Source organism: Ochlerotatus camptorhynchus, unplaced genomic scaffold, assembly GCF_037179485.1.
Source record: "Ochlerotatus camptorhynchus isolate MF236.1 unplaced genomic scaffold, CSIRO-AGI_Acam_v1.1 ptg000098l, whole genome shotgun sequence".
Lineage (NCBI taxonomy): Eukaryota > Metazoa > Arthropoda > Insecta > Diptera > Culicidae > Ochlerotatus > Ochlerotatus camptorhynchus.
In genome coordinates, this window is record NW_027040588.1 from 566892 (window position 1) to 593261 (window position 26370).

Sequence of the window (26370 nt, forward strand, 5' to 3'; positions counted from 1 at the left end):
GTAGCGTAATCACGTTTTAATCATTTGTTTTGATAAAAGATTTAATACAAAAAGTCCGAATATTCTGATTATGGAAGGCGATTGTTGAATGGCGAGTTGGATTTATTTATTTATTTATTTATTTATTTATTTATATATTTATTTATTTATTTGTCGTCAATCAGTGTAGACGGTGTAGACATTGCCAGGCTCAAATGAAGTTATCCCGTATTTCATTGTTGGGGATGCAGCATTTCCTATTAAAAATAACTTGCTCCGGCAATATCCAGGTGCTAACCTACCTCCAATTCAGGCCAACTTCAATCAACGACTGTCCAGAGCCAGGAGGACCATCGAAAACAGCTTTGGAATTCTAGTAGTGGTGGTGTCATTTTGCACAACTTTGTAAAGAGGAATTCAGCGAATGATTACTGCCCGCCATGTTCAGGAAACAGTGAAAATCAGACGCTGGACAATAGAATGACCATTTGCCGAATGTTAAGCCGATGGAAGTAGAGCAAGTGCAGGAGGAGAATAGGATGGACGAGTATCCCATAAAAAATCTCTTCTATTACCGCAACAAACCGACAAAAGCAGAGCTTAGGGAACTTGCATCGGCAGCTATAATCTATAGATCAAATATTTCATTGATTTTTGCTTGATTTGTACTAATAAAGAAAGTGATTTGTTTGATGATTTTAAGATGAACTTTGACGTATTTATTATTGATGGTAATGAGCCCTATAAATCCTTTTTTTTCCAAAAAATGGGTACTTTTACCCAGTACCGAAAAACACGATGAGTACAAAATACCCATTTTATCTTCTTCTTTCCTTTATTTAACGTCGGTCTCTGTTCCGCAATCTAGTGCCAATCACCGACGGACATCGATTGCCATCCATTGACGGCAATCGAATGTGCAGGAAGGCAGCTTCCACACCTGCGTAGGATATCGCACCCATTCATCAACACACATGGGCCGGGACCAACGGCTTTACTTCCCTTCCGAAGGAAGACGTTACCAGAGATTTTTATGCCTCAGAAAAATCCCACCGACCTCGACTGGGATTGAACCCAAACCCATTGGGGTGAGAAAGCAGTCACGCTTACCACTGCACCACCGGCGCCGGCTACCCATTTTATGACGTACACGTCAAATACTCATTAATGAGTTAGCTTAGTTTTACTCATTTCATGAAGCCACTTTTCTGTTTTTTTTACTCATTAATGGGTACTTGAGGGTCAGCGTTGTTTTAAAAACCTACACGGAGAAAAAATACTACCCAAGATTTGAATCCTTTTCACTTAATTTTGAGTTGAGCCTCTCACTTGCACTCGTTTTTGTTGCCAGAAAATAAACGGGAGATTCGACCCAACGGTATAGTACAGCTTAATGAGTTACTTTTAAGTAATTTGCATATTCTCAAGTTTACGAGAATTAAACTGAATTTAGGGTAGAATATACTTAAGAGTAAGTTATTTTTTTTTTGTTGTTTTTAAATGTAAACTACTATAGACTAAAGAGCTTGAATTTATAAAGAGGATGACTTTGACAGATAATCGGTTGTTCCAATTTTGACATGTCGTCTCTTTATAAATTCAGGCTCTTTACTATAGACGAGTGCACGGATGGATTTGAGTTCATTCAGTCCACAAAAAGTGACACAACAGCGGGGCCCTGATTACTAAAAATGAACACATGAATAATACTCGCGTAACATTTGAAACGGGCCTATCAACTTTTGTACAAAACTTGTTAAGCCCTTTTCGCGCGAACCGAATACGCCCACGCAGACTAACTACACCATTGGGTAGAGGAAATTCTCCCCTTCCCGATAGTGCTCTTGGTTTGTGTGGGCATACTTCGGTTCTCGTGAAAAGAACCTAGCAAGTTGTTTACAAAAGTTGATAGGCCCGTTTCAAAGCTAGTAATAATCATGTGTTCATTTTTCGTAAACAGGGGCTGTTGTGTCATTTTTTTCAGTAGATGAACAAAAGTTCACCCGTGCACTCGTCTATTAGATTTTGCGCCGTCGGGGTTAACCTCAATCTGATGACAGTTCAGTGGTACTGTTTACGTGGACTTAGTCGTTTTTTTTCTTGGGTAGATTTTCTCGTTAATTTTTCAGACTGCAGTGAGATGTAAACCACACTTCTGCATTGTCCACGAGCAACATCCTTTCACTGCACTGTTCCTCGACAATTTTCAAGTTAAAATTCGGAAATTTTAGAATTTGTTTTTTCGAAAAAACGACTAAGTGCTTGTAAACAGTACCACTGAACTGTCAAAAAGGTTCAGCCTATTAACACTGAGTTCATTTGTGACGTCACGCTGCAGAACCTAATTAGGTTCTGCAGCGTGACGTCACGAATGAACATAGTGTTAATAGGCTGAACCTTTTTGACAGTTCAGTAGTACCATAGATGTAACTCTAAGACCACTGGGTCCCGAAGAAAATCATTATTATTTTTGGCTCACTCAGTACCCGAACAACGGTCCCAAGCAGTCCCAAGCTATTTCACTCACCCCTGCATGTTCTGCATGAATCCACACACCCCTGATGTTATCTGTCAAACTTTCATAGCGAATCAAAACAAACATAGTGTAGTAATAGAATTTCAACTAGAATAGGGTACGTTAATCGTTTGCTTGGGACCAATAGGCTACTAAAGTGGTGAGCCAATTTAAAATCGTTAGTTTCGTATTGATTGTTGGTAGTACCACAAACGAAGTGACAGACGGAGCGGCTCGAAAACTTTGGTGACGCACCTGCTAATGCAATTTTTCAGTGTACCACATGGCAACACCACTACTACTGGATTGTGCCACATGGCAACACTACTAATGGATTGTACCACATGGCAACACTAAATGTACTAGAATGTTTTGGTTCTATATTTTTCACTCTACTCTAAACCGAAATGCATAAAAAAATGACAAAATGATACACTCTTTGCACACTGTCAAAGATCATATTGCACACAAAATCAACTTTGTTCAAATCAAAACAAAAATACTAGCCCATCTAGTGGCTGATGGCACAAGCTTCTAAGAAAATTCTATTACAGCGAACCACATTATTTTAATTGATTTCTTCGCCAGTTAGTCGTCTGTCACTTCGTTTGTGGTGGTACTGTTTACAAGCACTTAGTCGTTTTTTCGAAATTAAATATTCTAAATTACCGAACTTTAACTTGAAAATTGTCGAGGAACAGCGCGATGAAAGGATCAAAGGATGTTGCTTGTGGACAATGCAGAAGTGTGGTTTACATCTCACTGCAGTCTGAAAAATTATCGAGAAAATCTACCCAAGAAAAAAAACGACTAAGTCCACGTAAACAGTACCACTGAACTGTCATCAGATTGAGGTTAATCCCGACGGTGCAAAACCTAATATGCGACTTACTCAAATTTATGTTATTGGGCCGAACCCGGGAATTGAGGGAACAAAACTTGTGTACTAACTTTTGGGTAGTTTTTCATCTCCGTGTACCTCAAGATAAGGTTCGCACTGAAAAAAAGTTCGGTTTCGCGTAATCATTTTCGATCCTTCCATATAATTCATGAATAACACATACTGCGAGTTTTACATTGTCAAAATGTCAGATGCATTCAAAATAGACGAATCGTGTGTTAGTTGCATGAAAATAAAATGTTTTGGCCCTCGAAAACTAGTACGGCTACCCTATTGACTTAATTAGTAAGACTTTGTTGGAAAACCGTCAGGCAGCAATGCTCATAACCTCAACCTGTCATCTATATCAATAATTGTTCGCCTACTATTACATCCATTAAAGTTTGCACTACAATCTACCGCGCAGGCTCAACTCAGCAGCTAATCAAAGTCATTCTCTATCAGAAGCCTCGATTAGATTGCCTCTAAATATAAACTGTATTGACACGGATCGCAAACATTCCTCCCGCCAGCCGATGCCTCCGCCTCCGCCACCGCCACCGCCATCGCACGAGGGCACTCGAGTTCGCTGCCGGGTGCTGCTGCGGTACTTACTAGACTCTCGGAAACACCTCGTTCAAGTGTTTAATAGTTGCTAATGAGCAATAAATTAGCACCCTATGATGTAGACTTTACGACCGAATCCAACCGATCAGTTTCACCGCCTACTCCGCTCTACTACTATGTGCTTATCATTTGGAATTCTGGTCAGCAAGCAAGCGCGGTCGGCAACAAAAGCCTTCTTTGTTGATTACTCACAATGTGCATTTCAATCGCCGAGAATAATAATAGGGAAATTACAAAAAACATTAGCAGATGTCACAGTAACCAATCGTATCGGACAGATAAGGCGTGAATTTTGAACAATCAACAGGATTCGCTGTTAACAGAGCAAGTGACAGCTCTTTAATCCGATGTGTCCCCAATACAGAGAGGTACCGTTGTTCGCGGATGCAGTTTTAGCCGGTATTCCTATTTCGGCTGATTTAAGGTACAAATGGCTATAAGTCCACCCGCAAACAACGGTGCCTCTCTGTACGAAAAACGGACATTTAGAATTGCACTCTCATTGCAACGCACTATTCTCCAAGGCTGTTCGTCATTCGTCGGAAAAAAAACTGTGATTCTATTTCCGTACAAAGAAAATCGTTGGGTGCACTGCAGCGCACCCCAATTCGTGACGGTGGACGGACGACGACGACGACGACGCCAACGATGGGGGCGATATTTTTAAAACAGCATTCTTTGGTCTTGCGCGGCAGCCGGCAGCGCAGCATGGTCAGCTGAAAGCATCGTCGTTCGACAGGATGCCTACTTTGACGCTAGGTGTGGTGTACCAAGGAGGTAAACAAATCGCACTTCGGTGCTGCTGCGTGCTTGCCGTCACACTTTCGTTTTCGGTTCACTAGGGTGGCCAGTTTATCACCGCCGGTATTGACACGAGATTTCGATTGTACAAATAAAGTAGACAAGACTTCCTCATCCACAGCAGCGATTGTTGTTATCATCCCTAAATGGCAGCGAGTGTGTGTCTCATTCAAGTCGAGTTGATGGAACAGCACGCAAATTTGTTTGATTATTATAGATGTCAATACGGGAGGGGACCTATGGACGTGTCGAAGCAAATGGGTGATTATCTTCGGACGAGTAACACATGATCATCGACCGATGAATGATGCGCGTGAACAAGCGAAATCGACACTGAGGAACAGCACCAGCTAGCAGCAGAAACAGTGGCCCAGATAAGGCGTCATAAAAATATTGTAAACAAGCTATCAACGATGGTCATACAGCCGGAACTGGAAGAGGTGTAATGGGGCGTGATTTGCCGGAGCCCTACACGGGATTAAAGTTCAATTTGACGACCAGATAGTGGAACTGAATATTTCGGGATGTTGTTTTGGTTGCTTTATCAACTCACGGAAAGACGTGTTATTTTGTTTCATACTTAGCACGCATGAAGAGCTAGGCGATACACGTGACAGGTTAGGGAGAGGAGCGGAACAGTGAAATTGGCCATCCGGAAAAGATTTACGGTGGATCGGGAAGATGTTTTTAGCTGTATTTTACTTAGCTTTGACTGATTTCTTAGAGAGTTCATTTAATTTACGAGTTATTTTAAATAGACCAGTGCAATGTTCTACAAAGTAGTAGAACGATTCATTTGAAGCTTTGCTTTGTCTCGGTGGGTTTTCAATTACGCACTCTGATTTTCTGCGAGTAACTAGTTCTCCATTGACCCTACTCACATGCAAAAAATCAGAAAGACTGGTTGAAACCTTGCTGAGAAAAAGCGGTGGGTTCAACTCAGTGGGTAACACGTTGTTCGGGAGATAGCTGTATACAGTTAAACCACAAATTTGATTGAAATTTTAACGCCAGATTATATTTCAGTGAATACAAATTAAGTATAAATGCTAACGTCTCAATATTGCATTGCATAAACAACTATATGATCAATTCCACCCAGAATTGTTAATTACTTTTTAATCCAAGTTTAATTCTAAAAAAAATAACCAACCATACAATTTCACAACTAAATCCGTACTTCAGAAAAAAAAACATTCGCTAGTGCAAGTTTGAGAGGTATTTGTTTGTTTGCCAGACATATCGTTGAGAAAAAAATTAGGTTTATCGTTAAAAAGTTATCAATTTCCCCCCGTTTTGCGGTACCGCTTCGGAATCAGGCTGATGATAACATTAAGTCTTCCGTACTGAAAGGTTAAATTCCCACCGGAAGGCAGTGGGTTTGTTTTTCCACCATTTTCGTAAATACTCTTCCACTTTTCAGGTTCTAAAACGGGCACGAATAACGGTAAGATGTGATATGAGGGCCTCGGTGGCCTTAGAGCGACCGTTTTTGCTTATTGAGCAGAACATTATGAGTCTAAGCTTAGGCCTATCCACATTCAAGATTCATCAATCGCTGTGTTTGTTAATATGACTACATGGTCATAGCAACAACTCGACGATTAAAAAGGAGCTCGTTTGTCCAGTGTCAAACGTTTTTGCTTACTGAGCAGAAAACCGTGGGTTCAATACGAAGCTCCTTCGTGTTATATGATCGATAGGACATCAATTCAGCTTATCGTTTACCAAAACGAATCCTGCTGCAAACCCAACCCTCTTCCTCGTGCAGAGGACTCCTCGGCTTCCATCAAAGCGAGTGTCACGTCAACACATTCCTACCCATTCCTTTCTTGACCTGCGATCGGGCGCGACCGGCGCTGGTATTGCCTAGCTTAAGATCACCAGTTTTTACACATTCAGGATGAATGCTAGTCCCAAGCTTTGTGTGATTACAGCTGATCTGGCAATAACAGAATAGCAACCGTGGGCGGCCAATCATGGTCAGGCTAATTTTCGAATCTATCAGTGCTTGCCCACTGTTTGGATGACATTTGATCAATCATTTTTTCTTCTACTTGCTGTGACAATAAATCCTCAATTGACGAAATGTCTGGACAACCCTCACAACATCTAAGATTACAATTTGCTGTTTTGACATAGACTACGTCTTACGGGAAGGTACTGGGGGTAAATCGTCACGAAAAGGTGTAAGGTTTTGAACGCTTATAACTTTGTCATTTATATATGAAAATAAAATCCAAATACACCAATCGAAAGTAAACTCTCACAATCTGCTACAATAAATGCTTTTTGTATTTTCCCAAAAAAAATCGTTGAAAATATACAAATAAAAATTGATAATTAAATCCCTATTTTCATAAAATAAACATCCTCCAAGTCGTTATAATCGAGTACCATTTGGTTGTGCATCGTTTTGCTTAAACCTGTAAAACTATATAAGAGCTCTGCTGTCGTTCCACCGCTCATGGTCATTGTTTGCTAGACCGTCTAGCAGTATTTTTTGACGTAGAACTACGTCTTTGTCGGCTATACTGGGGTGCAAATCAAAAAATATGTGTGGTGAAGGAGTGTTAGGTTTTTAACGCTTGTAACTTTGCCATTTATAGATGAAATTAAAATCCAAACACGCCAATCGATAGGATATTACATTACGAACCTGCTCAAATAAATATTTTTTCCAATTTTTCTGTATTCAAACTATTGAAAATGTACAAATGATAATTTTATCACTGTTTTCATGAAATAAGCCTTTTCCCAAACCAAGTCATCATAAACGAATACCACTTGGTTGCACATCATTCTGCTTGAACATGAAAAGATATAAATCAGCGCTGCTGTCCTGCCTCTGCTCATTACCGCTTCGGACGGCGTGGCACTAGGTCTTGCAGGTGGATCACGACGTGTCCACCACAATGAGGAATGAGACTTGAAAAAACGTGCATGTAAAACCCCCTTCCCCTTAACAACCTCTTCCCCTCCACCCTTAACAATAACCCGAAAAAGACATGGACTTTGACGATCACTAGGGAGTGAAGCTAACATGTCGGGACCCTTGAGCAAATTGGAATTTTGCGACACTCCATTAACTGTTGCCACAGCATCCCATATCAGGCGCACCATTTCTGGATTTTTGGGATTCAAAACGATGTTCAGCGGTAGATACCACACTCTAGTGAAATCTGTGGCTGCCAGCTCAGCATCCGTTGCCTTATGACAATATCTCTTTTCCTGGTACTCCTTTATCTGCCGAAAGACATTCGTTCGCAATGCTGGATTTTTTTAGAGTCGCCGTTCTAACGCTTTCAGTCGTTTCGTTGCCATAGGGAAACTGTCCGGAAATGTAGGATTGTCATACTTCCAGATTAGCCCGGTCTCGAAGCGTTCTCCTACGCGCACTGTGGTATTCCGCAAAATCTCCCGAGCTCGTCGGTCTTCGTCCGACTCTAGGATTGGTACAGTCGCCGTACAAGACTCTTCCAGCGTATACTGTGCACCCAACAGTTCATGGAGTTCCTTGTTGCTCACGATTTCGATCGCATGGTGGTTGACGAAGGCCTTAGCTGACGTTCTTTCTTGATCTGTTCCATACACTGTCCAACCGAGAATGTAGCGAACCGCAATCGGCTCTAGACTCCAAATTTGCGAAAAGGTGTAAATTGTCCAATCCTATTAGCACCCTCGGTGCTTCTCCATGATAGTCTACGACTGGAAGGTTCCACAGATGTCCGTAACGTTCTGCGATCTCGTCGCATGCTTTGTTGAGGTAATAAAAGTTCTCTAACGGTACGCGCATGCGAAAGTTGTACTTTCCCTGGCGGATATCGATAGGTTTAATCTCATCGACTGATCTTCGTGCCGCTTCATGTTCGCTGTCCATACTACCACCAACGGCTCCGGTACACCTTCGGCGTTGAGTTCGTCCACTAGAGCGTTCTCCACCAGCGTAGCAGATGCACCTTCGTCCAAAAAGGCAACGGACTCCACTGCGTATACACCGTAATACCAACCAGTGGAAACTAACGATTTTAAATTGGCTCACTGCTTGACTAGCCTATTGGTCCCAAGCAGATCGATTAATGTACCCCATTCTAGTCGAAATTCTAGTACTACACAATGTTTGTTTTGATTCGCTATGAATGTTTGACAGATAAAATGAGGGGTTAGTGGATTTTCCTATGTTTCGAGGGATGCATCGATTAGCTTGGGACCGAAGATAGTACCAGAGCTGATCCAAAAAGTTGAGCACGTTTCTTCGGGACCTTCTGGTCTTAGAGTTACCTCTATGGTAATACAGCGTGATCGGGACCATTCGGAAAATGACAGATCCTGTCCGAAGGTGAGTGTTGCATTCGACGTGAGCTAATTGGATGACTTCTTCGGCTCGATGTAGTAGCGGGTGGTGTCAACCTTTGCAATTATCGATGTTGCAGCGGACATTGAACGTGCACCGTGTTTTTCCGTGGTCATTTAGGCACGTTGTGTAGAGCTTATACTTCTCCACAATCTTCATCCGATTTTGCAAGCCTAGCTTAGAAAAGTCATCGCAAAACCTCACCTTGTGATCGATTCTCCTGCAGACCACGCATGGCAATCTTGCTTTCTGCTGTGATGAAGGCTGTCTTCCGTTTAGCCGCATACTTTGTGCATCATGAGTGTGCACATATTCCTTCTTCTTCGACTTATTTCTCGCAGGGTCAGCCGAGGGCTCAGCTCCGATGAAGTCCGTTACCTCCGAATCCTCAGACACGATTTCGTTAGTAAAATCCGTGAATATCCTGAGCGGAGTTCCAATCTTTCCCCGCTTAAATCGTACACAATCTAGCTTGTACTCTGACGGAAGTTTGCTAACCAGCTCTTGTACCAGCATTGGGTTACATAAGTGGTCTTGCAGTCGCAGAGTTGCTTACCGGTGATCCCGAAGTATAGAAAGGTTTCAAGTTTATCTACTCTCGGTGCTTGTGCCTTACGGACCTTCGCTACTAGCGTCTTGAGTACACACTTAGAAATACCTAATTTTACACGTGACAGAATCCATCTTTGACCTACAGAATGAGACCTAAACAAACATGTCATGTAAAATAAAATGCTCCGAGACTGAAAAGTTCGGTACTCGACGAAAAGTACGTTTGATTGAGCTGAGTTTTGCATCTATTACGACTTAATTTTATGTCAAAAATGACGCTCGTATATGTCAGTCTCAGAGCACCTAAATTTATATGATTTTTTTTTTAAGTGTATAGCTTTTCCGGATTGCCAAAGAGTTTGCGTAAGTCATCTATTACTTCTTCAGTGTGAATGCAACATCGGTTTGATACTCCACGCGCGCGCGAATTGTAGAGAGTTTTTATCTTCTCGCACGCGAATTTTGGAACTATTTCAAAATTTTATACTAGTTACCGTACCGTAACCTGTTGTTCTAATCGAATGTGATTAAATCCTGTGTTTATCTACACCGCAGTTGACATATTCCATAATTTTGTTGGTTAAAAAACTTGGTTTCTCTGGTGCACTAACAATGGCCATGGCCATTCGACACTATCATTACTGTTGATAGTTGTAGTGTGACCGGTGCGGAAGAAAAATAAACGGAAAAAAGGCTATAAAAGCACGATCGACTTCGATCTCTTTAAAAGTCGGATTCTGCATCACAGTGAGAGTGTAGTGGGGGTAATATTGAGTACATTATCTTGCTCTCAAAAGAGACCTGTGCAGAAACCACAACAGCAATTGTTCGGAAGCAAAACAAGATTAAAATAATAAATACAGAATACATCCTCGACATATTGTGAAATCGAAGCAAACCCGTTTTTGTTTTTCGCTGTGGGCAGTGCTCTTATTTTAGTCGGTCTAATCAGTAGACGGGTGTGATCGCGGCATTGATCAGGATAGTTATAATTACCTGAAAGCAAATAACAGCAAATACCACAATCATCATCTCCCAACCATGAAACGGGATTGGGATACCCCCCCTGATTGGGATCCCGGCGGAGGAACTTCTATAGCTGGCAACATGTTCGATGGCTCATTCAGAGGACGAACAATTCCAAAATGGATGGACCCTTCAGGCGAAGGTGGACAATTGACCGTTCTTCAACTGCAACCGGTAGAGCCCGCCAAACTTCCCGAGAACCCAGGTATCGTTTGCGTTTCTGTTACCAGCTGCTGTGGAAAAATTGAAGGGGCTTTTCCCGAGAACCGGGGAACTCGCTACGTCCTGAAGGTTCGCAAGATGGATCAGGTGCTGAAATTAAAAAACATGAAGACACTGACCGATGGAACCCCTATCAATATCAAGGAGAATCCGATACATAATTTCGTCAAATTTGTGGTACATTGCCCAGATGTAGTTAAGCTGTCCGACCAGGCTATCATGGAACTCCTAGATGGTCAAGGGGTTGTAGAAATACGACGGATCACCAAGAAGGGTAACGGAGAGGAAAGGATCAACACCCCCATGATGATTCTGAGCGTCACTGGAACCTACACTCCACATTACATATACCTCGGATTCCTCAGAGTTAAGACACGACCCTACTATCCAGCTCCCATGCAATGCTACAAGTGCTGGAATTTTGGGCACACAAAACTACGCTGCTCAAAGAAAGATACGTGTGGAACATGCTCCGGGGAACATGTGATTGTTCGAGGAGTTTTCTGCCATTTACCTGCCAAGTGCAACAAGTGTAATACTAACGACCATCCAGTTTCTAGCCGGAGATGCCCGTTTTACGTGGCGGAAAATGACATCGCCAAGCTCAGAGTAGATCGCGGAATGTCATACGATGCAGTAAAAAGGCATTACGAACTCCTGAAATCTAACGCCACTCAGAAAAACCAACAACATGCCGAAAGCGAGAAAAAGTTTCAAGAGTTCGCACAAAAGATGGAAGATCGGCTAAATAAACAAAGTGATGAAATGATTGCGCAGAGGAAAGACTGGGAGAGACGCTTCGAGGAGCAGCAAGCTGAACTGGAAAGGCAGAGGAAAGAAAGTGATATGTACCGGAACCTTTACGAGACCACCAAGACTCAGCTTGACCAAATGAAAGGTCAATACATCGCTTTGCTGCAAAAGACCAGTGTGGAAACCAGGAGTGACGAACCTCCTGCCCTTCCAATAAGCAAATCAACCAACACAACCACCAAAATCATCAGCAAAGATCTCACAAACCAACCAAATGTGCAGCTGTCCAAGCAACGTAGAAACCGAAGCCGTAGTCGTGGACGCGAACTTAGACCAAGGCAAGACCGATCCAGAGGCTGTTCTTCAAAGCGGTCACAGACGCGAGGCCAATCTGCCAAACGATCGCGTTCAAATGATAGACGATCTCATCAATCGCTTAAACAATCGTGCTCGTCTATTGCGGACAACACCAACATTCCCCCGAAAACAAAAGTTCAAAAACAACATTCCAAATCGGACAATTCCAGTGCTTTTGTTATGCCGACAGACCTTTTTGGATCGTCAGAAGACGATTCTGCAATGCAAAATTGATACCACCCACCGTACTTCTCTTCTCATCGTCACACTATAAAAAACAATCCGTTCTCTTTTCGCTTTTAACAATGACTGATACCACATCAATTGCTGAAGTCAAAACGATCAACGATGAGAAGTCACACCAAGACAACCATGGAGCAGAAACCAAAAACCAACAATTAAATAATATCCACACATCAACAAATTCAAACACCACAGGGACGCAAATGGGTAAACATACCCTTTCCCCTATATGCAACAGACGACGGACGCCTCGGGTAGTTGGGGCCCCGTTGGTGCGGAAGCCATACCCCCACAGGAACTAGCGGACAACCCTCAGTGCTCAAGAGTCTCGGACGTCTACACTCCAAATAGTTCCGGATCATATCTGCCAATGGTGCAAACTTCAAATTCGCCTCCCACTGGTGAAACTTATTCACCCGCTGACATGGTTTACCTAGCCTTACCGCTTGAAGCAATTACCAGCGCAGAAGAATACGATCACCTACAATTTACCAACGCTAATAAACCCGGCCCCTCTGGTTACAGGAACAAGAATGAGTTTCCTCTAACTGCAACAAAAGCTACATCTGTTTATAAGAGTAACTCGAACGGAAACAAACGTTTTCTTGACGTTTGTAGTGAAAAAGACAGATTGACCAGTAGACCACACCTCAACACCGAAGACGAAAACTGCAGTTTAAAACACCAACAGAGATGGAGTGGCAACCTCAGCGATTCAATAGGTTTGTATAACCCTAGGCCTTTCCCTGCACCGACCCTGACCAAGGATGTCCCAGAATGTACTGAAGAGCCTTTGGCAGCAGTCGGCGCGGGGGGCCTGCTTTCCCAGCTCACGCTCATCACCAGTCAAGTCGTGGACATAACGGCGTCTTCAGTGCAAACCATCCTAAAGTGACACGCGGCCAATCACCATCTACACCCCACCCATCCAATCGTCCACAAGAACGTTGTGTTGCTATTCAATGGAACGTAAACGGTATCCAGGAACGTTATGCAGAACTACAACTATTGGTAGCACAGTACCAACCTACCGTAATAGCTGTACAAGAAACACGACTTTCCCGAATTGAATTGATGAATCGGTTCCATCGAACCGAATACGAATGGGTTATCCTGCCAGGACCTACATCGGCATCCCAAAACGGAGTGGGCTTAGCAGTTAACAAATCAGTACCCTACCGTTTCATACGCTCGAACACACCATTGCAAGTCGTCGCCGCTCGCGTTGACCACCCGGTTCTTGCTACATACGCTTCTGTGTACATTCCATGTCACTTTCCAATAAGGCAACTAGAAGACGAACTAGACAAATTGATCACCGAACTTCCCACTCCTATTGTTCTTTTGGGGGATTTCAACTCCCACAGTACACTTTGGGGAGGGGCAAAAACCGATCCAAAAGGAACAATCATCGAGAACTTTGCTGCAAAACACAATATGACCATTCTCAATAACGGTGAACACACGCGACAAGATCCTCGTACAGGAAATACCTCCGCAATCGACCTGTCCGTTGTTTCAATGGACCTGGCATCGCGACTTCAATGGAAAGTGGACGAAGACAACCGAATCAGCGACCATTTTCCGGTTATTGTCGGAACTTCTTTTAATACATCAAGCCTCCATCGCCGCAGAAAGTGGTTGCATGATCAAGCAAACTGGGAAGAATTCGAAAGTATACTCCTCGAAAAGATGCCCCGAGATCACTCTTTCTCCGTCGAGGAAATAACCGATCATATTATCCATGCAGCGGAGAAAAGTATACCAAGAACAACCGGCAAAATCGGACGAAAAGCTGTTCATTGGTGGAACAAAGAGGTTGACTCTGTGATCAGAATGAGACGAAAGAAACTCCGAAAACTCAAACGAACAAACGAAAACGACCCTCGAAGGCACGAAGCCTTGAGTGAATTTCAAAAGGCACGAAATGCATCAAGGAAGATTATCAGAGACGCAAAAAAGAATTCTTGGGATGATTTTGTATCCGGATTCAACCCACAATGTCCGGTCAGTGAAATGTGGCGCAAAATGAACGCTTTCTGCGGCAAAAGGGATCTTCATCGACATGTCCTGGTTGTCAATGGAATCACTATTGAAGAGCCTACGGAAGTAGCAGAAAATTTGGCGGAGTTTTTCAAATCGGTTTCAAAACCGGCTGAACCATACTCCACAGTTAACTCCATGATAGACGAGGATCAACTCACGGACTTTGCAGTAGACTACAACAAAATTTTCAGCGTAGACGAACTCCTATGGGCTCTAGACAAAGGTGGTAATACATCAGTAGGAGCCGATAACATCAATTATCCAATGCTGCGACATCTACCATTCCGTATAAAACTACAAGTCTTGAAGACAATCAATGACCTATGGTGCTCAGGAACATTTCCGGAATCATGGAAAGAAGGTCTCATCATTCCATTGCCAAAACCCGGCAAGGATCCGAAAAAGCTCGGAAATCAGCGACCAATCACCCTTCTTAGCTGTTTCAACAAGACTTTTGAACGGATGGTGAATAGGCGATTAGTAGACTTCGTTGAAAAGCATCAACGCTTCCATCAACATCAGTTTGCCTTTCGTAAAGGAAGAGGAGTGGACACATACTTTGCATCGCTCGAAGGGGCAATTCGTCAGTCATTTGAGAAAGGAAAACATTGCGAGTTACTAACGATAGACTTGCAGAAGGCGTATGATAAAGCTGACAGGAACCAAATCATTTTGAAACTGAAGAGTTGGGGCATATCTGGAAGAATGATTCGTTTTGTAAAAAACTTCCTAACAGAAAGGAGCTTCCGTGTGATGATAGGAAATGTGCATTCCACTTGCCGAACTCAAGAAACAGGAGTCCCACAAGGTTCGATACTCTCTGTCACGCTATTCCTCGTCCTAATGGAGACGGTATTTGAGAGAATCCCTAGGGAAATTTATATATTTGTCTACGCTGACGATACATTGCTACTAGCCATAGATTCTGAACCTAAGGAAGTGCGTCGAAAATTGCAGGAAGCCGCCACAATCCTGAGAGCATGGGCGCATCAGACTAAAATGACCATCTCCTCTGAAAAGTCTAGCTACATGCATGTCTGCAGGAAACGAAAACACCCGTACGTCCCGGCAATTTCGATCAACCAAACTACAGTCCCAGAAGTGGAGTACACCAGAATTCTTGGAGTTATTGTGGATAAACGACTCACTTTTAAAAGGCATTCGGCAACAGTACGAAGTAGCGTCCAAACCGTTCTAAATTTTCTAAAAAATTTTGGTAATAGAATGAATGGTGGTACACGGAAGACAATGTTGCAGATTACCAATGCAGTATTACTTCCGAAATTACTATTCGGGATGAGCATGGTGAATAGCGGCAGTGTTGTTAACATGAAGCAGTTAAAACCTCTCTACAACTCCGGAATCAGAGGATCATCCGGCGTTTTCCGTTCAAGTCCGGTGGACTCCATCATGGCCGAAGCAGGGCAACTACCCTTTGAGCATACCGTAATCGTTAATATGGTAACTAAAGCTATCCGGGTTCTTGAAAGGTGCGATCTTCTCTTTCCATGTACCAACACACAAGCCACGAGCTGTTTTCCCTCTATTGAAAGAGCAAAAACAGCGTACCAGAATCTTACCGAAAAGGATTTTCCACAAATTGCAGCGTTGTGTAGGATCAGCGAAAGAGCATGGGACGACCCAGGAATAAAGATAGATTGGGCAATAAAAAGACATTTCAAAGCTGGTGACCCACCAGCCAAAGCGCAACAGCTGTTTCTTTCGCTGTGTTCAAACAGCTACTTCACCTATCGGTACATATTCACGGACGGATCCATGGATTGCAATAAAGTTGGTTTCGGTGTAGCGGTCGGTAACACAGGCTACAGTAAAAAGTTATCCAAAAAATGCGCTATCTTTTCCGCAGAAGCAAAGGCGATTTGGTTTGCAATCGTCAAAATCTGCACTGATACATCAGCGACCGTGATTTTTACAGACTCGGCTAGCGTCTTATCTGCGTTAGAAAAGGGTCAATCTCGACATACTTGGATACAAGAAATAGAAAACGCTGCAAAAGGAAAATCGATAGCGCTATGCTGGATTCCCAGCCATGTGGGAATACACGGTAATGAAAGAGCGGACGCACTGGCAAAAGCAGACGGGGATGATGAATTCTTCCTCTGTGGCATCCCTAGCGAGGACGCTATACGAAGCTGCAGATTTGAAATTGCACAAAAATGGGAATATCAGTGGTGGAGCAGTACAACATTTTTGAGGACCTTGAAAGCAACAACTGTAAAATGGACAGACAGACACACTGCTTCTGAAAGAAGAGCCATTAGTCGTTTGCGCATCGGACACACGAGGTTAACACATCAACATCTGTTCAATCGTGACAACAACTCTTGTGTTACATGTGGAGAACCCCTTAGTGTACCACATATACTGCTGGACTGTAGAGCTTACGAAGTGCAGCGAAGAGAATGCGGCTTAGCATCAACGATTGGCATGATCTTGAATAACGAAGAAGAGAATGAGAAGAAACTAGTTAAATTTTTGAGAACAACTAATCTACTGAATCAACTTTAAATCGAAATGAATTTGTAATCACAGTGAATTGTACAATAAACATTTAAGCGATGGGGGATGAATGACCGGTTCTACGGTTAAAATCCTTACAACAAAAAAAAATCTATTACTTCGGGCACCGAATCAGGTAGAAGTAAGCGGTTTTGGACGGCTTCCTTAGCAAGGCCCTGTAGACTGTCTTGAAGTATCTTCAAATTATCCGTGTTGGTGACACCGCATGCAGCTGTGGTGTACTCATAGCAGCTAATAAAAAGAGGCCAAACTTCTGGTTCTCCCCTAAAAGTTGGCAAATGTTTCGAGGCCGCTTGTCGTGCGGCCAACTGTGCCTTAGTGGAACCTCTGGCCTGAATACGTGTTTCTCTTGGTGACCCCGACCTGTTTCGCTTCCGATGGTTCAAAATATCACTGATGGCAGCAAGTTCTTCTTCCGTCCATTCTTCCTGCAACGGTTGCTCCTTTTCATCTTCTTCTTCTTCTTCTTCTGATTATGCATCTCCTTGGTTGACTTCTGAACCTTTTCCGAAAGCATCCTTCGCCTTTCGGTCAACTAGCTTTATCTTAATAGGAGCTCCACCTTGTGGTTCTTTCGCTTTTGGACGGGCCCCTCTCGAATCTTTCAGCGTAGATTCCAGCCACTGACGTACTCTATCCAATGAATCACCAGTCTCAGCTCCATCCTCAGCCGCCTCGTCTTCAGGGGTCTCATATTGACGTACCATATCGAGTTTCAACCGTTGGAACTGATTTTTGAGTGATTGCTGCGTTTCTAGAAATGCTCGTTCATCCTCCAAACGTTGTTTTAGCAACAACTTTTCCTTCGCAAACAGCTCTCGCTTTTGGGCCCGCTTTTTCTGCATTAAAGCACATTCCATTTCGAGACTTTTTTCAGCAATTTTTCGCTGATCTTCCAGTTCCTGTTCTCAAGCCTCTCATTCCTGCTCCAGTAATTGGAAAGCTTCCGAATTCGATGTCTGGCTAGCGCCTCCGCTAACTTCCGAGCCGGTATCACTCTTTGCACCAGAACCTGGCTTTTTAGTTGCCCCTTTTTTAGCGGCTCCCTTTTTGCCGGTTTTCGGTAAAGCACTTTGAACAGGTCCAAGACTCATTTTGAACATCATCCGTGACTCCGGCGCAGCGGTAGTGTGCCCAAAAATTGCAGCTGTCGCACTGGACCATATCATCCAAGCAGTCAGAGTCCTGACAGAACATACAATTCTGATCGGTGGTTGCTACTTTAGCCATTTTGAGGTTACGTCCGATTAAAATTCTTCAAGTTTGTTCGGATCTTATGTAGAAAAAACTTCTTCACATCAGCCTTTTGTGTTTAGCAGCTTGAAGCTGAAATCAGATAAGATTTTTAATGTATTGTGTTAGTGTTACAATTTTAATCTTACAGTTAAAAGTACTACTTTTAGGTCCACCCGGCTTCAATACAATCTAGATTTTACAACTATATTGGGTACATGAATAAATGATTTTGTTCGATTGGATACTAACCTAGATTTTGTAAATCAAAAACGCTCGACGTGAACGCTAATCAAATAGCCTTTAAATATTGATGTTTCTCTAAATTAGTGTTTATTTTTATTGTTGTTGTTTAAACATAGATTAAAAGGTTTTACTTACTTTAGTTAGTTTTAAGACAATTTAGTAATTTTCAATTCAAACTGTGATACATTTAGTTTAACTAGGATAGCTTCTAACAAATTGAACCAATTATTCCAAATCGTGACTTGCTTCTGTCCTATTCTTCTATCTGACGTTTTCAACTTGATAGAAGTCACGATCGAAGTTAAGTTGCCGGCGATCCCTCGTGGAAGTTTGATTTATTGCAGTTGCTCAGTGACGTTGTACGTTACACACATTGACCCCTCAAATGATGTATTTTTTATAATTGATTTTATGATTATGATCTTATTCGGAAGATGCTTTAAATTAGAACACAGTTAGAACGAAACGTGTAATTTTACGTTTTATTACATGTAACAAAAAGACCACATCATAAATAACGAAGTTTTAGATCATTCTTCAAAATTACACGTCGTATTCTTTCATAGCATAAAGTTACATGCCTTATAAAATTCAATCATCATGTAACCCTGGGTTTTGCGATTTTATTTCTTTTTTAGGTTAGGAAAAACTATTTCATTATACATGTTTTCGGATGATGTAATCAATTCATGATTATTTGTTTTAGATTCATTCACAGGAACTAACATTTTTCATTTTTTTTTTACATTTGCCATGTTTTTCTCGGGCACGCTACTTCTGGGTTCGCTGAATATTCCTAAACAACATAATGGCATTGTTGGCATGGATGGCTCTTTCCATCACGCTCGAGATCCAAAAGCGCATATCCGCTTTGAAGGCTTGAATAGTGATCTTACGTACCATGCTGGAACGGTAACATACGGATCAGTAGCTTTCTGGTATTCACTCAAGAAGAGCTACTGCTCCCGGACAGTAGCGGAGATATTTTTCACGTGATGCGTTTTGACAGCTGCTTTGTAAAGGGCATTTCTTGAACATGCTATCCAGCGGTCCGCTTCGTACGGGTCGATCGATGAATTTTCCTTTCTGGAAAAAAAATTAGTGTGTATGAGGTTCTTGAACCTACAATCCTATATTCTGTCGGTTACCTGAAGATATGTTTTTTTCTCAACGCATGCTGCTTTAACCATGACAACTCGCGCTTCAAAACAAAAAGATAAACGTCAAAATTTGATGTTTTACGTTGAGCGCATGTAAAATTATATTGTTTATGGTGGAAAATTGAAACCTCTCATGTAAAATTAAACTAAAATTAACTTACTTTGAAATTAGATATCACATTTTTCTAAATTACGTGGAAAATTATGTGTGATATTGTTTTGCGTTAGAATTTATTCAATTACTTTTGAAATCAAATCATGTTTAATTTTCATACATTTTTACTGTGAGTAAATTTTCTGGCTGAATGAATGTCGGAGGTTCGTGAGAATTCCTGACATTGCTGAAAATTATGATAGCATCAGATTGCGGAGTAACTAGTGTATTAGGATGCTTTGTTGATTATTCATAAACTATTAATCGCTGGGAGTGCTTGTGAATATTTGAGGTGGACAAAAGTTTGAACAAAGAGGTGAACGCCTCAGCTTTTTCACATTTATATCGCTGTAAAGCAACCGTATGCAAAATGCAAAGAAATCCTCAAATTTCTGAACCTATCATCCCACCTACATACCTGGGTCATCAGCCCCCAACCACCCTAAATCTTCCATATCTACGACAAATCCCAACCCCGGTTCATTCAGAAGTCACTTTTCACACCTTCGGAAGCCACTGCATAAATCACCGTGACGCCACTCTTGCAACCACGCTTCGCAACTGAATCCGCCAAGTTACCGCAAAAATTTCACGTGCTTCATAGGTAACGATCATAGCCTGCCACACCGAATGACTGATAACGGCGGCGCGCGGGGCAAAACAAGATGCAGCCCTTGGACACCTACCCACCCTGGGACGTCTACAGCACAGCCTCTCCCCTGCTGCAGATTCTAGGGGCACTATCGGCCGGTCTGATAAGAAGGCCATCGTGCGCCAACGAGTGTCGGTGTGTCGATTCGCTTCGCCCGTCCGTCCGTCGTCTCACAGAGTAGCAGGCCATGCTAGCCGGGCCACCACCATCAGTATTCAATCAACGCTTGCTTCGATCGGTTCGGTTCAGTTCGAACGTGTAGTTGTGTTTACTTACGGTGACGTGACGGAGGAATCGGCGAAGAAAGACTGCCTTGTTTAAAGAAAAAAGTGAAGTGTGGGTCGCGAACTTTTTCGCACTTTGTTCCGAACACGAAGGGGGGCAACAAGTTTTGCTGCAGCAGCGAAGAAGAAAGTGCTGACACTTGTTGGGTGTTTCTCTGCCCGCTGTAAGTGAATGGGAAATAAATGTATGTTCCTGATACGATAATAGACACATGTGATTCATAAAGATTTCGCATTCAGAACGAGCTGCGATTGATGTTCTTGTGCTGTTGTTGAATTCGTAGCAATGGACTTATTTCCCAGTGATAAACGAGAAACTACAATGAATCACGTTTCATCAGTTGGCATCAATCTGACATCTGGCGGCCTTCAACTGAAGCCTGAATACACTGAACCTGTTTCATGCATGGAAAGCCTACTAAGGCGGGTGCAAATTTTTGGCGCCAAGCTGATAACTGATGGAGTACTAGATTTTGTCTGGCTTCATTCGCTTCAATGCCTGTCCGCGTGTGGTGGATGTCTGCAATCCCTATGGCGCCAATGAATGTGATTGGTGAAATGGTTCAGTCGGGTTTCGTTCATGGGATTTTGCGGTTCGGTATTAACATTATTACTTGAATTCTAACGATGTATGCCTACATCCTTTTGTTCATTTTGTTATAAAATGATGGATGGATGCTTTGTATTGTGGCATGTAAATCCAATCACAATGAACACTTGTTCTGATATCTGAGTGATGAAATAACTTAAGCTTATTGTATTCTCTAAATGTGATTTTATGTGAATACATACTGATACGAATTTGGTAACATGCTCATAGATTTTTAGTTGCCAAAAAGAGCATGATTTTAAAGTTGATTATCTTCCTATTTCGCTCTATTACGTCCCCACTGGGACTTCACGCTAGAGCCCTATACGAGAGAGAATCACGAAGACAAATAAAATAACTGGCAGCATGACGATATTTTTCACACAAACTAGCAACCCTAAACGTTGTTCACACCTTGCATGACTTACCGCTTTGGTTGTGTGTTGTTCTAGGTAAGAATATAAGTTTGAGGTCAAACGTTACAGAAGATATGTTAACGATGTTTCTTAATTTATATTCTCCCAATCCAAATGGTTTTATTTCATTAAAATACTGTCCCGAGATAATCCCGAGAAATCTGATTCTCAATAGGACTAGAAAGACCCAAACTGAAATTATTGGAGCTCTCGAATTGCTTAGCAAGTTTCTGAGCTTTTCCCGAATTTGTAGTCAAAATTTGACCACCTTCTTTAAGCGCTGGAATAAGCTTTTGAGGTTTTTTTTTCAAAAACTTTGTGAGTTTCCAAAAGGGTTTGGAATTCGGGCCTAGAAACATTATTTTCAAAAGTTCTGTTCCTCAAGGCAGATAATCGCTTTTTAATTTGTTTTTGTAAATCCTGCCAGATAACTTTCATGGCAGAATCGTGTTTTCCTGATATTGTCTCCTACGGACATTTTTAAGACGGATCAAGAGCTGAAGATCGTCGTCTTTTTTTTCCTTGATTTGTTTTCCATGCTGAGCACCAATCCTACAGACGCCAGGGAGGCAGCTCCCACACCTGGACCCTACCTATCGACCCATCAACTCATGAACCGGGGACCAACGGCTTTACTTCCCGTGATCAAAGATGTTATGCCTCAGAACATCCTGGCAGCGCCGACTGAGATTGAACCCAGGCCTGCTGGGGGTTTTTTTTATACATATACAGGGAGAATCTGCTGAGAAGTAACTCAGTCCGTGGGCATGCGAGAATTGCACTCCCGACCCACTAAACCCCAACCTGTGCGCTTGGCCCTTGACCTCTCCGGAACCGCCCGAAGGCATTACTTCGTGGGAGGGGCCTGTGCGCTATAGCGCTCCTCTAGCCATACTCTAACGCTCTAGTCGGGCAGTAAGCAACTGCTGCTCGGCACGCCACACTCGTTGTAGTTCCGAAACTATGTGGGTGATCGCAGTTACCACCGCGCTCCAGATCTCGGTGGTACCACACATCCTAGGGACGATGTTATCCGAACTGGTATCCGCTCCGCATATCGCTAGCATAACGCTCATTACTGGCTCGAAGCGTGGACAGGCGAACACAACGTGTTCGGCGGTCTCTTCGACGCCAGTACACGTGGGGCAGGTGGGAGTACTTGCATGTCCGAATATCTCATAGGGTCGGACATGCAAGTATCTCCTAAAGCAGCCATGGCCTGACAGGAACTGTGTCAGGTGGAAGTTTACTTCCCCATGGCGCCTGTTGACCCAGCTTGATACGAAAGGTCCACCTCCCCTTTGTGGAGTTTTCCCACTTGGACTGCCACGGGAGCGTTGTTGCGCACCCCTCGAACGATCCTCGTGTCATAGCACTCCACATCCTCCTTGATGATTAGGCCGATTGGCATTATTCCTGCTATGACACAGACGGCCTCCCTCTAGATGGTGCTGTATGCACTGGCCACCCTCTAGCACATTAGCCTGTGTGTACTCTCTAATTTCCGCCTGTGACAGTCAGTATCCAGTACCGTAGCCTCCGTATCTGAGGATCGATACTACGACCCCGGCGCGGAGCCTGCGCTTACTGGCACTCACCGCCGAGCTGTTTGACATCATGCGAGATAATGCCCCCACAGCCGTAGACGCTCTCTTGCAGGCGTACTCGACATGGCAGCCGAAGCTGAGCTTATCATCGAGCATAACCCCCAAGAGTTTCAGAGAGCGCACAGACTTAATTGTGCTCTCGCCAACTGTCAACGTCGCATGCTGCACAGATATGCGATCGTTGACTACGACCACCTCCGTCTTGTGATGGGCAAGCTCCAGTTTCCTGGATCTCATCCATTCCTCCACAAGCTTAACGGAATGAGCCGCTGTCAGTTTTACCTCTGCGAGGGATTCACCGTAGACTACCAGCGTGACATCGTCGCCAAAGCTTTCCAGAATCTTGTACAGCCCTCCGGGGATTCGGAGTTGGTGTAGCGAGCGGGCTATCGCCCCCAGCACGCGCTGTTGAACGCATTCTTCACGTCTAGAGCTACCACCGTGCAGTAACGAATACCCCTTCTTTTCCGATGGACCACCTCTGCCATCTGGATGACGTCACGGATGGCTTCCACCGTATATCCATAGAGGTAACTCTAAGACTATAAGGTCCCTTAGAAACGTGCTCAACTTTTTGGCTCAGCTCTAGTACTCTTTTCGGTCTGAAGCTAATCGATTCACCCCTCAAAACATAGGAAAATCCATTCTCATTTGATCTGTCAAACTTTCATAGCGAATCAAAACAAACATTGCGTAGTGCTAGAATTTCGACTAGAATGGGGTACGTTAATCGTTTGCTTGGGACCAATAGGCTAGTCAAGTAGTGAGCCAATTTATCGTTAGTTTCGTATTGATTGTTGGTATATCTGCCTTTTCGGAACCCGTACTGGCTGCTTGACAGGCCGTCTACACCTTCGGTTTAAGCCGACAGCCTGTGGAGGATGACCGTCTCAAGCAGTTTACCAGTGGTGTCCAATAAACAAATGGGCCTGTATGCTGACGGGTCCCCAGGGGGTTTTCCTGACTTCGGGAGAAGCACCAGTCTCTACCGCTTCCACGCATCTGGGAAGAAACCTACGTCCAGACAGGTTTGAAATACAGACCTGCACATGTCCGGATTTTCCGCAACGGCCACCCTCAGAGCCACAATCGGGATCCCATCCGGGCCCGGGGCCTTGTCCACCACCAGCGATTTGGCAATGTCGGTCAGTTCACTCTAGACACTTCTCCCTGTTCCGCGACTGGGATACCCCGCGGTCAGGAGTCAACGTCCCTACGTGGAAACAAGAACTACACTATTGACGCCAGCATAGCCGGCGATCTCTCCGGGGGTGCCGCCACGCCACGGGTCTTGGCCATGACCACTTTGTAGGCATCCCCCCAGGGGTTCGTGTTAGCGCTCTGGCATAAGCTGTCGAAGCACGCGCGCTTGCGTCTGGCGATCTCTTTGTTGGGGACTGCCTTAGCCGTTCGAAGAGCGACGCGGCGTTCCTCTCGAAATTCGGCCGTACGAGCCCGTTGCATCCTCCTTCTCGCGTGGAGGCAAGACGCCCTGAGGATAGCAATCGACTCGCTCCACCAGTACGCCGGTCTATGGCCATGTCTGGGATAGGCTCTCCTAGGCATGTTCTTCCCCCGTCAGATCAAGGGTTATTCGCTCCCGCTTCAGTGCTTCGCTGAAGACTTCTTCATCGAAGAACGACGTCCGCCAGCCTCGAGCGCAGAAGGGACTCCCTCCTGCTACTCGCCTCTCACCTTGCCCCACATCATGTAACCCTCATCGACCCTCCAGTGTAGGTTGCCCTCCAAACACGGGCTGCAGTAAGTTACATCAATGACGGATTCTGCACCGTTCCTTCTGTAGGTATTGACCGAACCGGTGTTGGATAGTACAACGTCCAGTTTGGTCATTGCCTCCAGTAGGATGCATCCTCTCTGGTTGGTGTGGTGGCTGCCCCACTCCACCGCCCATGCGTTAAAGTCGCCCGCAATGACCACCGGTCTTAGGCCGACAAGTACCGCAGTGAGTCTGTCCACCATCTGCGAGAACTGCTCGATGACCCTGGCGATCACGAATCCCTCGCTCGAATTGGACGAGACCACCTCCTGAACGGGGAAGCTCTCCATCGTGTATATCGCCGCCATCCCCAACGCGTCCGTGACCCAATTCCCGTTGCCCGATGGGACCCGGTACGGGTCGGAGATGATTGCGACATCCACCCCCCATTCCACTGTCGATTGCCACAGCAGTTGCTGGGCAGCCGCGTAATGGTTCAGGTTCAACTGCGCTACCTCGAACATGGCTGAGCATTGCTCTTGGCCCCCGGGCAGCGCGGGCCACCTGCCATGTGGTTGGTAGGGGATTTCCGTTTCTCCGCGCATATTGTGCACTTCGGCGGCTTTTGGCAACTTTGCGCCTTATGGCCCTCCGAACCACACCGTTTGCACAGCTTGCTTCTATCGGTGTTCTTGCAGTCACGAGCCAGATGGCCCTGACCGAAGCACCTGAAGCAGGCCGTAACCACCAGCCCACTCGTACCCTCCCTGTGGCTGCCGCCTTTTTGGCATCCACCTGGGTGGAGAACAGTCCCTTCCTCAGGGTAACCGCTATTGGCGGAACCTCGATTTGGCACTGCTCCCTGAGTGCCTTGACTAGTTTGGTCGCCTCTGTCACTTCGTCCAAGTCCTTAACCTGGATGGTGATTGTCGAGCCTAGCGATTTCACCTGCGCTCCATTACCAACGACCTCCTTTGCCAGTTTCTGGTAAGTCGGTCCCTGGTCTTTAGCGCCACGCTTAAGCACCAGGAGCATCTCGCCAGTACGAGTGACAGCTCGTCCGCTCTCATCTTCATCAAAACTTCCGCGTGCTTCGACGCTTCCGTCTTGATGATGAGAGCCTCGCCCATCGTCTTGTGCTTGTTCCGGGCAGTGCTGCTCTTAGGGGCAGTTTTTTCCGGGGGTTTCGGGGGTTTCGGGGGAGCACCCTTGTTACCACCCTTTTTGCAACCACCACTTTTCTCAATCGCTCTGTTTCCTATTTTGGGCCACTTCTGCGGCTCGTCCACTGCCGCATTGGACTGTTCGACCACTGCCACACACTCTACCTGGGCAGAGACTTTCCGTCTCTTAGGGCGTTCCACACCCTTTACTGGCGAAGGCCGGTCGCGCTTCTGCCCTTGCGTCACGGCAAAG

The 26370-nt window shown here is 44.3% G+C and overlaps 1 protein-coding gene across 2 annotated transcripts in view; it reads left to right on the top strand.

Moving 5' to 3' along the window:
• Positions 1–26370, top strand: part of Mct1 (Monocarboxylate transporter 1) — a 62980-nt gene that overhangs the window by 12376 nt on the left and 24234 nt on the right. The window contains exon 1 of one of the 2 annotated variants that reach the window (XM_065219051.1): positions 20561–20789. The exons of the other annotated variant lie outside the window; for it this stretch is intronic. The gene's annotated coding sequence lies outside the window, so the exon portion shown is untranslated. Of the gene's footprint in view, positions 1–20560; positions 20790–26370 lie in introns of those variants that run through there. 2 annotated transcript variants of the gene reach the window in all.